The following is a 9,284-nucleotide window of genomic DNA, read 5'->3' as shown; positions in this document are numbered from 1 at the left end:
CACACTCTACTTGTTGTACGAGAGGAAAATGTGGGATGGGACAAGCAAGGGTTGGGTTTTTCCCCTCCAAGTGTTCTTGCATGGACTGAGTAGGTCCAACTGTACAAGTAAGCTGGATTATAACGGGGGCTGCTTAGATTTTTTAACAGCTGATTGGCCTTTTTCTCCCATTTATGAATCTGATACTTATTAGTTTGATAATTTCTTTCAGCAAATTTTTGTTTTGTTTATTGCTTATTTTTCAAATGTCATCATGCACCAGAGGTCTGCAGGAGCTCATCACTTCCCAGGGACAAGAAGACTGCAAGAACCTTCTGAAGGGGAACAGTCCGTGCAGTCTTCTGCCTACAATAAACTTTTTTTCCCTGTATGTGGGCAAAAAGACAGAATATCACAGAAATTAAAAAACAGATTGAAGCTCTCATTGTGTTTAAGCTGCAGTATATATTAGGATATGGCATTTGTCTAATGATGAGTCTTATGGCTGAGGTGTTAAAAAAGAATTAGTCTAGGCAATTTAGCCACCAGACTGCAGTTGATATTACCAGAAGCAGGCTGATTGACTGTGCAAGTCTCCAATTACAATCCGTGCTATAATTATGATTATACTTCTCCACAGAGCACCACTGAGCCTCCACTTTTGACTCATAGCAGATTCCCACTGAAGTCAGCAGGAGCTGTGCTTGAGATGGGGCTTTCACAGGCAGCACTGTTTGTCCGAAAGTAAACAAGCTGTTCCTGTAAATTGCTTCCCCAAAATGGACTGCTTTCTCCTATCTGTGGTCATAGCTCTAATCAGGCACACAGCTTTTGCTTTGTTCTGACACAGGAGCAAAGTCAAGTCTTGGGCGCTGGCAGTCTGGTGTGTCTTCAGACTTGTCCAGCACTGTAAAAGTCTTAACTTTTATAAATCTTACAGGCTAGCTTGAGTCTCCATCCAGTAATTCATTATCAAGAATACCCTGCTTGCCTGTAAATCTTATTCTCATTAGTTTTTGTGCAGACAAGTAAAATGTATTTAATTGATTTCATCATCATGATTAAAAGGAGGTAAGTGGATTTATGCAAGAGGAGTAAATACTCAGGTTTAATGTGGTAAGCTTACAGGGAAAAAATCTATCTTCATCTCCTACCTTATTACACACTCAGGAAAACTCTACGTATTGATTGTGGGTGAAGTTGTTAATTGCCTGGCCAGCACTGCAAGCGAGGAAAGGTACTTGGGAAACAGAGTTCCATTTTTGTAGAAAAAGAGGAAGCAAAGACCATAAACTGGGGAAAACAAGACAGCAAAATTCATAAGACTATAATTGTTCATGTTAAGATGCACAATGTGAGAAGAAGAGCTTCATGTTAGGAAGTTTCTATAAAGGTTAGCTTGCAGACAAATTGCCCCCATTATCTTGATAATCACTTTCTAAGCAATAAAAACCCATACGTGTCCCATCTTGCAAGCAGGTCTGTGGACGTACAATCCCATGGGATTCTGCATGGCACTTCCAGCCTGTTGAAGTTCATCAGAGGGTGATGTAGGGCTGCCATCTCAGGCTGTGTTTGAATGTTCTTCCATTTTCTTATTTCTGGGAGGAATAGGAGCTTCACCCCTTTGGTATTTGTCTGGGAATCAAAGAGCATGTGTCAGAACTTTATGGACATTTCTTCATGGAGAGTTTTCAGAAATGTGATTACAGCTGTCTTTAAACACAATGTTCTACATTTCCCCATGTCCTGTACAGCAAAAATCTGAGGATTTAGTCCGTCTTCTAGGGAGACTAACTAAGGGCATGCCTTGTTTTTCAAATGGTGCTTCATCTCCCACCATTTCCTGCTAGAGCAGGCATTGGGCAGTCATGCCACTCAGGTTTTGTATTCTAAGGGTGAATGCACAGGAAAAAAAACAACCAACAGACAAAAAGCCTAATAAAAAGCACTGAATCCCTTTGCAAAGCTGCTACATGAAGGCTGTGTTACCTAAAGCCATATTAGCATTTTAGTCTTGGACTTTTTATTACTGGCTCTTTTAATCTCAGGCTTTTTTTTTTTTTATTCTCTTGCCTTTCCAAAATTTGCATTATCAAATACTTAAAATCAATTGCTGATGCAGAATGAAGAGTATCACTCAGAAAGTTCTCCATCATCTCAGTGGCTACAGCATGTTATTCTGTGGTATTTGAGCACTTTTATACAGGAATGATTTCTGTCTCCTGAGAGGCCTGGGGCAAAAGGAGCTGTCCTGGTTTTGCACAGAATATAATTTGGGTATTGGCCATAACACCACATAAGCCCTGTGGCTTTTCTAAAGTGGTGTTGGGAGTGTGGCACACCCTGGCCCTGGTTTCATAGCCAGTTTGGGTTCCAGTACCTGGGCCCTGAGCCCACCATACTTCTGACAGCCAGCTCAATGCGTTCCCTTGCTAATGCACAGCCATGCTCCACGAGGCAGCAGGAGAAGCCCTCTCACTGAGCACTTGTTAGCTTGTTTCTGTTGGGAGGGAAACCGAAATTTCAAGTCGAGTCATCATTTTTTCTCTACCTTACTTTTGCAGAATAATAAGGTGAGACTTCCTAGTGTGCAACCACTTGCAATTCATCAGGCAGTGACTGTGTCTGAGAGGTGCTCAGGGGGCTCCCACCTGGAGCCAGGTTAATCTGCAGTCAAAATTTATGTGACCTGCAGTCACAATAGGGGTGGCAGGAGCCTTTTTAAGAGACAGGAGTGTCATCTAGTGGTGAAACAAACCCACTGGAGCACACCCCAAGGGCCACCACCTTCCATACAGAGCACTGGGTGATACATTTTGTTTCTGCCACACTTTAACAGCCTAATGCAGAATGTATGGAGGAATGCTTCCTTTAGCTTTCATCCTTGTGGGATTTCTGTTATGCAGGCTAATGGAAAATAGTGAGAGCCCAGGCAGCAGACACTAATGTCTCTCCAACTGAGGTTCTTCTGTCCCTGGGATGGGATACAGCAAGAGCCTTTCTCCTTGGGAACAGTGACCACCAGCGCCCCAGGAATTGAGAATTTTACAGCTTTATTTACTTGTATTATGTGATACGTCCACTGAAGAAATGGGCATTTGTGTTTTAGAGTAGATTTTTTTTCCCCCAAAATCTTTTGTCTTCTTTCACACATAAATCCATATTTATTAGCAAAGCAGAGCATAAACATTGTAATTGTCTTGTAGTTAGTAAAATAAGAAAGAAGAAACATCTTCTCACCAGAAGCATCACTAGCAGAGGAACATGCAGGGACAGGTGTCTGAGCTGCTAACAAAGGAAGAGGAGAAATACTTGGCTGGTTATGTACAATTTTCCTGATGTGACTTCCTGGCTGTTCATCGCAGTAACTGTAATGGAACAAACCCAGCTCAAGGTGCTGTGCAGGTCTTCTGAGGGAAAGCAGACTTTGAATCTCGTCAGCAAGAACTTATGTAAAATTCTACCAGTCATTGCTCAGTACGCATTTTCAAGTGCAGAACTGCAAACCCACCTCTTTTTGGAACAAGGGAGGACTCACCATTTTTACAGTTGATGCCAAGGACTGAGGCTTAAGAAAAATCCCCAGTGCTTCCCAGTTGATAAGGGGGTTGTGGACGGAGGATGTGGAGCCACCCAGCCTTGGAGCAGTGAAAACCTGAGGATCTGGTCCCTCTTTTTGTGAGGCTAACTAAGGGCATGCCTTGTTTTTCAGAGGGTGCTTCATCTTCCACCAGTTCCTGCTAGTGTAGGCCTTGGGCAGTCATGCCACACAGGTTTTGTGATCCTAAGGGGGAACGCATGGGAAAAAAACTAACCAGCCGAGCAAATGCCTAAAAAAAGCAGCGAATCCCTTTGCAGAGCTGCCGGCTGGCTGTGCGACACGGCACTGGGCAGGGCCCGGATCAGCCAGGCAGTCAGGGGCTCTTGGCACGCCGAGGGCAGCGAAGCATATGGGACTTTTCCCTGGGTCTCTGCGCCCGGAGCCGCCGAGGGAAGGGGCCCGAGAGCCGCCAGCTCTCGCTCCTTACCAGCCCGTCAGCTCCCACCTCCCGCTGCCCGGGAAAGCGCAGCCGGCGGCGCTCCCGCTCTCCTTTGTCAGCCCGCCTGCGTCAGCGCTAATACCGAGCTCAGCTGCTCATCATCCCAGCTGATAACGTCGCGGGAGGAATTAGGCAAGGCATGCTAGTAGGAGGGAGAGACAGGGCTTGAGGGAGAGTAATCACAGGCACAGCGATGGGAAATAAATGAGATCAGAAAAAAACAACCCTCAAGCAGGCTATTCTCAGGCTAGAAGGGAGTGTATTTTTAGGACATGGGGCTGCTTCAGCCCTAGATGTGGGAGCCACGGGATAGCAGGAGGTGTCCCTGGGATTTCAGCAGGGTTTGCTTCAAGGCTGAAATAAGGAAGCTGCCACAGGGCACTTGGCGTTCAGCTGAGTTGCAGAAAAGCTAAAGGGGTGGGCTGAGAGGCTGGGTTGTCCCCTTGTCCTCAGATGAGATGTGGGAGGAGGCTGGGGAGGGCTCACAGATGCTGCCACTTCTGCACGGGCGCTGTGCAGGATTTCCCTCTTCAGAGAAAAGCGAAAGGGCTTTGCTCACCCAGCCTCTGCCTGAGATTTGGAGCAGCCTTTCCCCATGAAAACAGTGCTAATAAGAAGAGGCCGTGCCGCTGTCGGTGTTCGCCTCGTGGGGGATCAGTGCAATACAACCTGCCGCAGTCTGGTGAAACCCAGGGAGGTCCTGGGCCAGCTGGAGTCCAGTTCCCAATATCTCCCTCGACAGCAGACAGAGCAGAGTGCTCTGTCAAAAGAAGGCATGTGTTTAATCAGTTCCTATGGTACCGTAAAACTCAAATTTAATTTGATTTTTAAAATACACTGTGGCATTTTAACCACTGCTGGCAGTAAAGCAGTGTTATATTCCTTCTGGATATTTCTCTACAGAATGTATCTCTTTCCACTGAAATTCAGTAAACATTTTGAAAACACTGTGGCAAGGTCAAGGATGTTTTGCACAATCTTTATCTATGTAACCTAAATGGACCTGGCAACAGAACAGTTTGTGCTCTGAACTTGGGGAAAAAGGTGAAATATTTCATCTCCATCAGTTCTGCTCTTTGTATATGGCAGTAAATTCGGGGTGACTGTCCTTCTCCAAATGCTGCATGGCATCTGGAGTTACAGTCCCTAGCTTCTCTGGTTTTGTGTACCATGTAGCTATTTGGTTCTCCCAAAAGCCACGAAGTGACCCTTGAAAGTCATGTATCCAGAGCACCAGTCTGGGCTGACCACAGAGCCACAGACCAGAATTCTCAGCTTAGAAAGATGCCTTTCATGGGCACCAGAGAAGAAACAAACATCACAGTGCAGAGTGAGGTTTATTTTTTTCAAATGAGTATTACGTCATGACTAGCACATCCAGAATAAAATACTGTAATAATTTATGCCCATGTGTTGCTTAACTTTTGTGTGAATGCGATTAATTTTGGACATACATTTTTCCATATCTCCAAAGGTTCTGCAAAGTTCAGTGGTAAATTATTATTTAATGATCAAAAAATTGCTTTCTCAAATATTTTTTTTCCTTTTTCTTCTGGCTAACTGGCCTCCAGGAGAAACACCATTAAGGTGATGCTGGAATAAAAAACTTTAGCTAAGATTTTCAGTGACTGAGGGAGAATTGTCAAGGGAAAGGTGTCTGCATATCTGGTCTCAAAAGGTAAGCCCCAAAAGGAGACATCTTGGTGATTAAATTCTTGGCCAGTGGTTACATTTGGAAGTTCAATTGCTGTGATGGCAAAGTCTCCCTCAAAAAAATTTTTTTTTTTGCTTGACACCCTAGTTAAATTGCATTTAACACAAAAGTTATTCCATATTGTGTCTTCCCTTTTGAAACACACCTAGCCTAGGCAGGCATTGATTGCTAACAAGCCCAAGAGGAAAAACCTAGATGACACAAGTTTAAAAAATATGTGAATGGCTGATAGTTTTGACAGAAAACACTTTATGGCCCCTGAGTGAAAATCATAAGCTCTCACCTGTCAGCTGGCTCATAAATCACCAGATCAGAGCAAGTCCCCATTCCATTTGTGAAAATATTAAAAGCAAAATTAATTATTATGGTTTTTATATTGTTTGTTAGTCCTCTGTAGTTGATTATGCACTGAAAAACTTTTCACCATGCAGGGTTGCTCTTGGGTTGTCAGGCAGAGTTTATGGAACAAAGTCATTGGTGTCAAAAATGGAAAGAATGTTCATCAGAAACACACTTTGCACTAGTGCCATTCTCAGCTCCTGCTTTTGGACTCCTGCTGTCTGGCGTTTCTGCTGCCTCTGGGATCTGGGAGCAGGAGACTGTCACCAGGATAACCATCCTCCTTGAACAATAAAAGTCTCTCAAATTATACAGTGAGATCTACAAATAATCCCATCAATTTAGCACTAACATGCTTAACACTTCCACTTCAATTTTTGTTTGGAAAATCAAAAGCCAGTCCTACTATAATCTGTCAGCTGAGCTTCACTTTATTACTACATTGTGGAGAGTCTTCTGAAATGCATCCTAATTTCATCCCCACCCAGATTTATCTTGTTTCTCCATTCTGCCCAAAGGAAGAGCTTTTTGCAGCATGGTGCATACATGTGCAGCATGGCTTTTGATGCAATTGAGCATCTTCCCTCTTTGCAGGTATTCCCTGCAAGAATTACCAATACTTTTCTTCTTTCATTGAAGCTGAGTTCTTTCCCCAAGGGCTTTGCTCTCTGCAGTTGGAGTAACTGGATGCAAATGCAGGACCAAGGAGTAAAGCCCTTTCTTTTCAGTCAGACCCCACAGGGTTAACCAGAGACTTAATTCACCATATAACAGATTAATTCCCTTCCATGAATTCAGCACATGCAGATGCTTCCAGAGAAGCTGTAACCAGCAGCTCACAGATGAAGCAGGTTGTGGTGCTGCAGGGGAGGATTTCATGGCAGGCTGGTCCAAATCCCAGGAGTTAGTTGAGGCTTTATGGTGACCTTACCCCTCCTCAATACAAAGCTCAATACAATACAAACCCTTTGGCTTAGAAGGAACCCTTCTCTAAATGCTTCCTTAGTTCCCTGTTCTGCCCCTGCTCTGGTTCTCAAATGCTTCATCCCTGCTCTGCCCCATGCAATGATGTACCAGCCAGGAGGGAGAACCCCTCTAGGACCTCTGCCCTCACCTTACCTCAGAAAAGCTTAGTTCTTGAACAAGTTAGGGCATTCCATGGAATCTGTGCCTTAGCAGGGGAAAGCTGAATGGAGAAAGTAAGTGAGGCCTGGTGAAGAGAACACATGAGAGTAAGACTAGCCTCAGGCCAGCAGGAAATACAAAGTGGATCTCAGAAGCTTCTGCCTTGACATCAGGGTATATTTTGAGCTGAGTTTAAAAAATAGCTCTAGGTTAGCTTCTGTGAATAAAGGGATTGAGGCTAGAGTTGAATGATGAGAGACAATTGACGAAGGAAGAAAATGACTGGCTACAGGCTGAAAGTCTGAAAAAAACCCCATGCTTTTTTAGGATGGATGTGAGATGAGACATGAAGCAGCTGGTATCACATCCACAAGGACTGAAGCAAAGCCTACCAAAAATAATGCAGTGATGATGGACTACGTCACATTCTCCGTGTCACAGAATGAAGATGTCCGACAGCAGGCGGCACAGGGGCTTCTGCACACGGGGAATGGATTAGGCTGGGTTGTGTTTGGGTTGTCCATCCCAGTGACTAGGGACAGCTAATAGTCTTGCCCCTCTCTAAGGAAACTTCAAATGCTTAAATATCCTGAGCATTACTTCTCTGCTACCTGTGGCATCTCATGAGAATCAGTGCTTACAGGTCTAACTGGTGTTCACTTTTAGACAAGTGGAAAAGTTAATGGATTGTCCACCATATTTGCTCCTTACTGAAAGCTATTTATTCTCATTTTATACTACCAGCTGGAGGCCAGGAAAATCAGTGTCTGTGTATTTCTGAGTATATATCTACTTACACACTTAGAATAAACTGCATTGAAAATATACAAGGTTGAAGACTAAGGGAAAATAAGTGTTATCCACATTTTATAGATGGGAGGCTGAAGGAAGAGGAAATGACATGAGTTTCAGATCATACTTATTGTCTGTGATAGATCAGGAAACTCAGGTTTAAGAAGAAGACCATCCTTCCTTCCTTCCTTCCTGGAATAGAAAGAAGGGAGCTAATACACACAGGGAAGATGGGATTGTATCTTCTGTAGAGTATTTTTAGTGTTAAAATAACTTAATTCCCTGCATGAGACAGTCTCCCTTGCTTTTTCTTCATTTTGCATTCAGTAGTCTAAAGCAGGAAGCATGACACTTATTTGATTTTATTTTTTAAAATTTCTTCATTATTGCAGAAAAATCTTCAGTAAATCATGCTTGGAAGCTCTGGGAAGTTTGCAAAACCAAGCCCTACTCAGCTCCAGGCATTTACACATGATGCATACACTCATCAGTGCTCATTGCTGTTGTTTCTCTGCCAATCACCTTACCCAATGTGAAGATGTGTCACAACACTGAGCAAACATGGAAACAGCCACTTTAATCAACCATATTTTCTCCATATGGTAACTTTCCTTTACCATGGTAGTCTAGCTTTCACACAGATTTTATAGAGAGAAAGTTTACAAGCAATAAAAATTAACAGCCAGTATATATGCAACAAACAAATCAACATCCCCCCATAGTGTGTGCCTGAGTGGATATAATTCAAACTGTGACTAAACTGTGGTTGCATTTCTATGAGATATTTTGCCTAAGGATGTGCAGTGTACACAGTGGATGATTCATTTCAGTGAGAACCAGAGCAGGGGTGACAGGAAGAAGTTCCGAGGACAAGCAAAGAGAAACAGCCATAACAGGAGAGGAAAGCCACACAAGGATTGTCTTGCCATGCCCTTAGAGCAGTAACAGGCAAGGGCAGTGAGAGCCTTCATTCCCATGTGCCTGTGAAGAACTTCACTGACTCTCTTCATCTTCACCTATTCTTGCCATAAAGAAAAGAAAACCCAGAGTAATGTGGTTGGATACTGGGATCGTTCATGTTTCCAAGCACTCTCTCTGCCTCAGATTGCCTTACAGTTAAATCTCCTCCTCCACACACACCTGAAGGACACTTCTGGGAGCACGTCTTTCCCAGAAGTCTCACTAGGGCTGGGGAGCAGGTGCCCGGCTAGAAGTAATCCTCACAGCTGTCTGCTTCATGTGTTGTTAATACAAGCACATCATTTCCACTGGCATAGATAAGGAGTATTAAT

At 43.7% G+C, this 9,284-nt stretch overlaps 1 long non-coding RNA gene across 1 annotated transcript; it reads right to left on the bottom strand.

The window, feature by feature from the left end:
• Positions 1 to 396: 396 nt before the first annotated feature.
• On the bottom strand, positions 397 to 4,026 carry LOC132071540 (uncharacterized). Its single transcript, XR_009418137.1, has 3 exons — positions 3,521 to 4,026; positions 3,223 to 3,350; positions 397 to 1,617 (listed from the first exon to the last, which is right to left on the bottom strand). It is a non-coding gene; the product is annotated as an uncharacterized LOC132071540 (long non-coding RNA).
• Positions 4,027 to 9,284: the final 5,258 nt, after the last annotated feature.

The sequence above is a fragment of the Ammospiza nelsoni genome, chromosome 3, assembly GCF_027579445.1.
Source record: "Ammospiza nelsoni isolate bAmmNel1 chromosome 3, bAmmNel1.pri, whole genome shotgun sequence".
Lineage (NCBI taxonomy): Eukaryota > Metazoa > Chordata > Aves > Passeriformes > Passerellidae > Ammospiza > Ammospiza nelsoni.
This window is presented reverse-complemented; position numbering and strand designations above follow the sequence as displayed.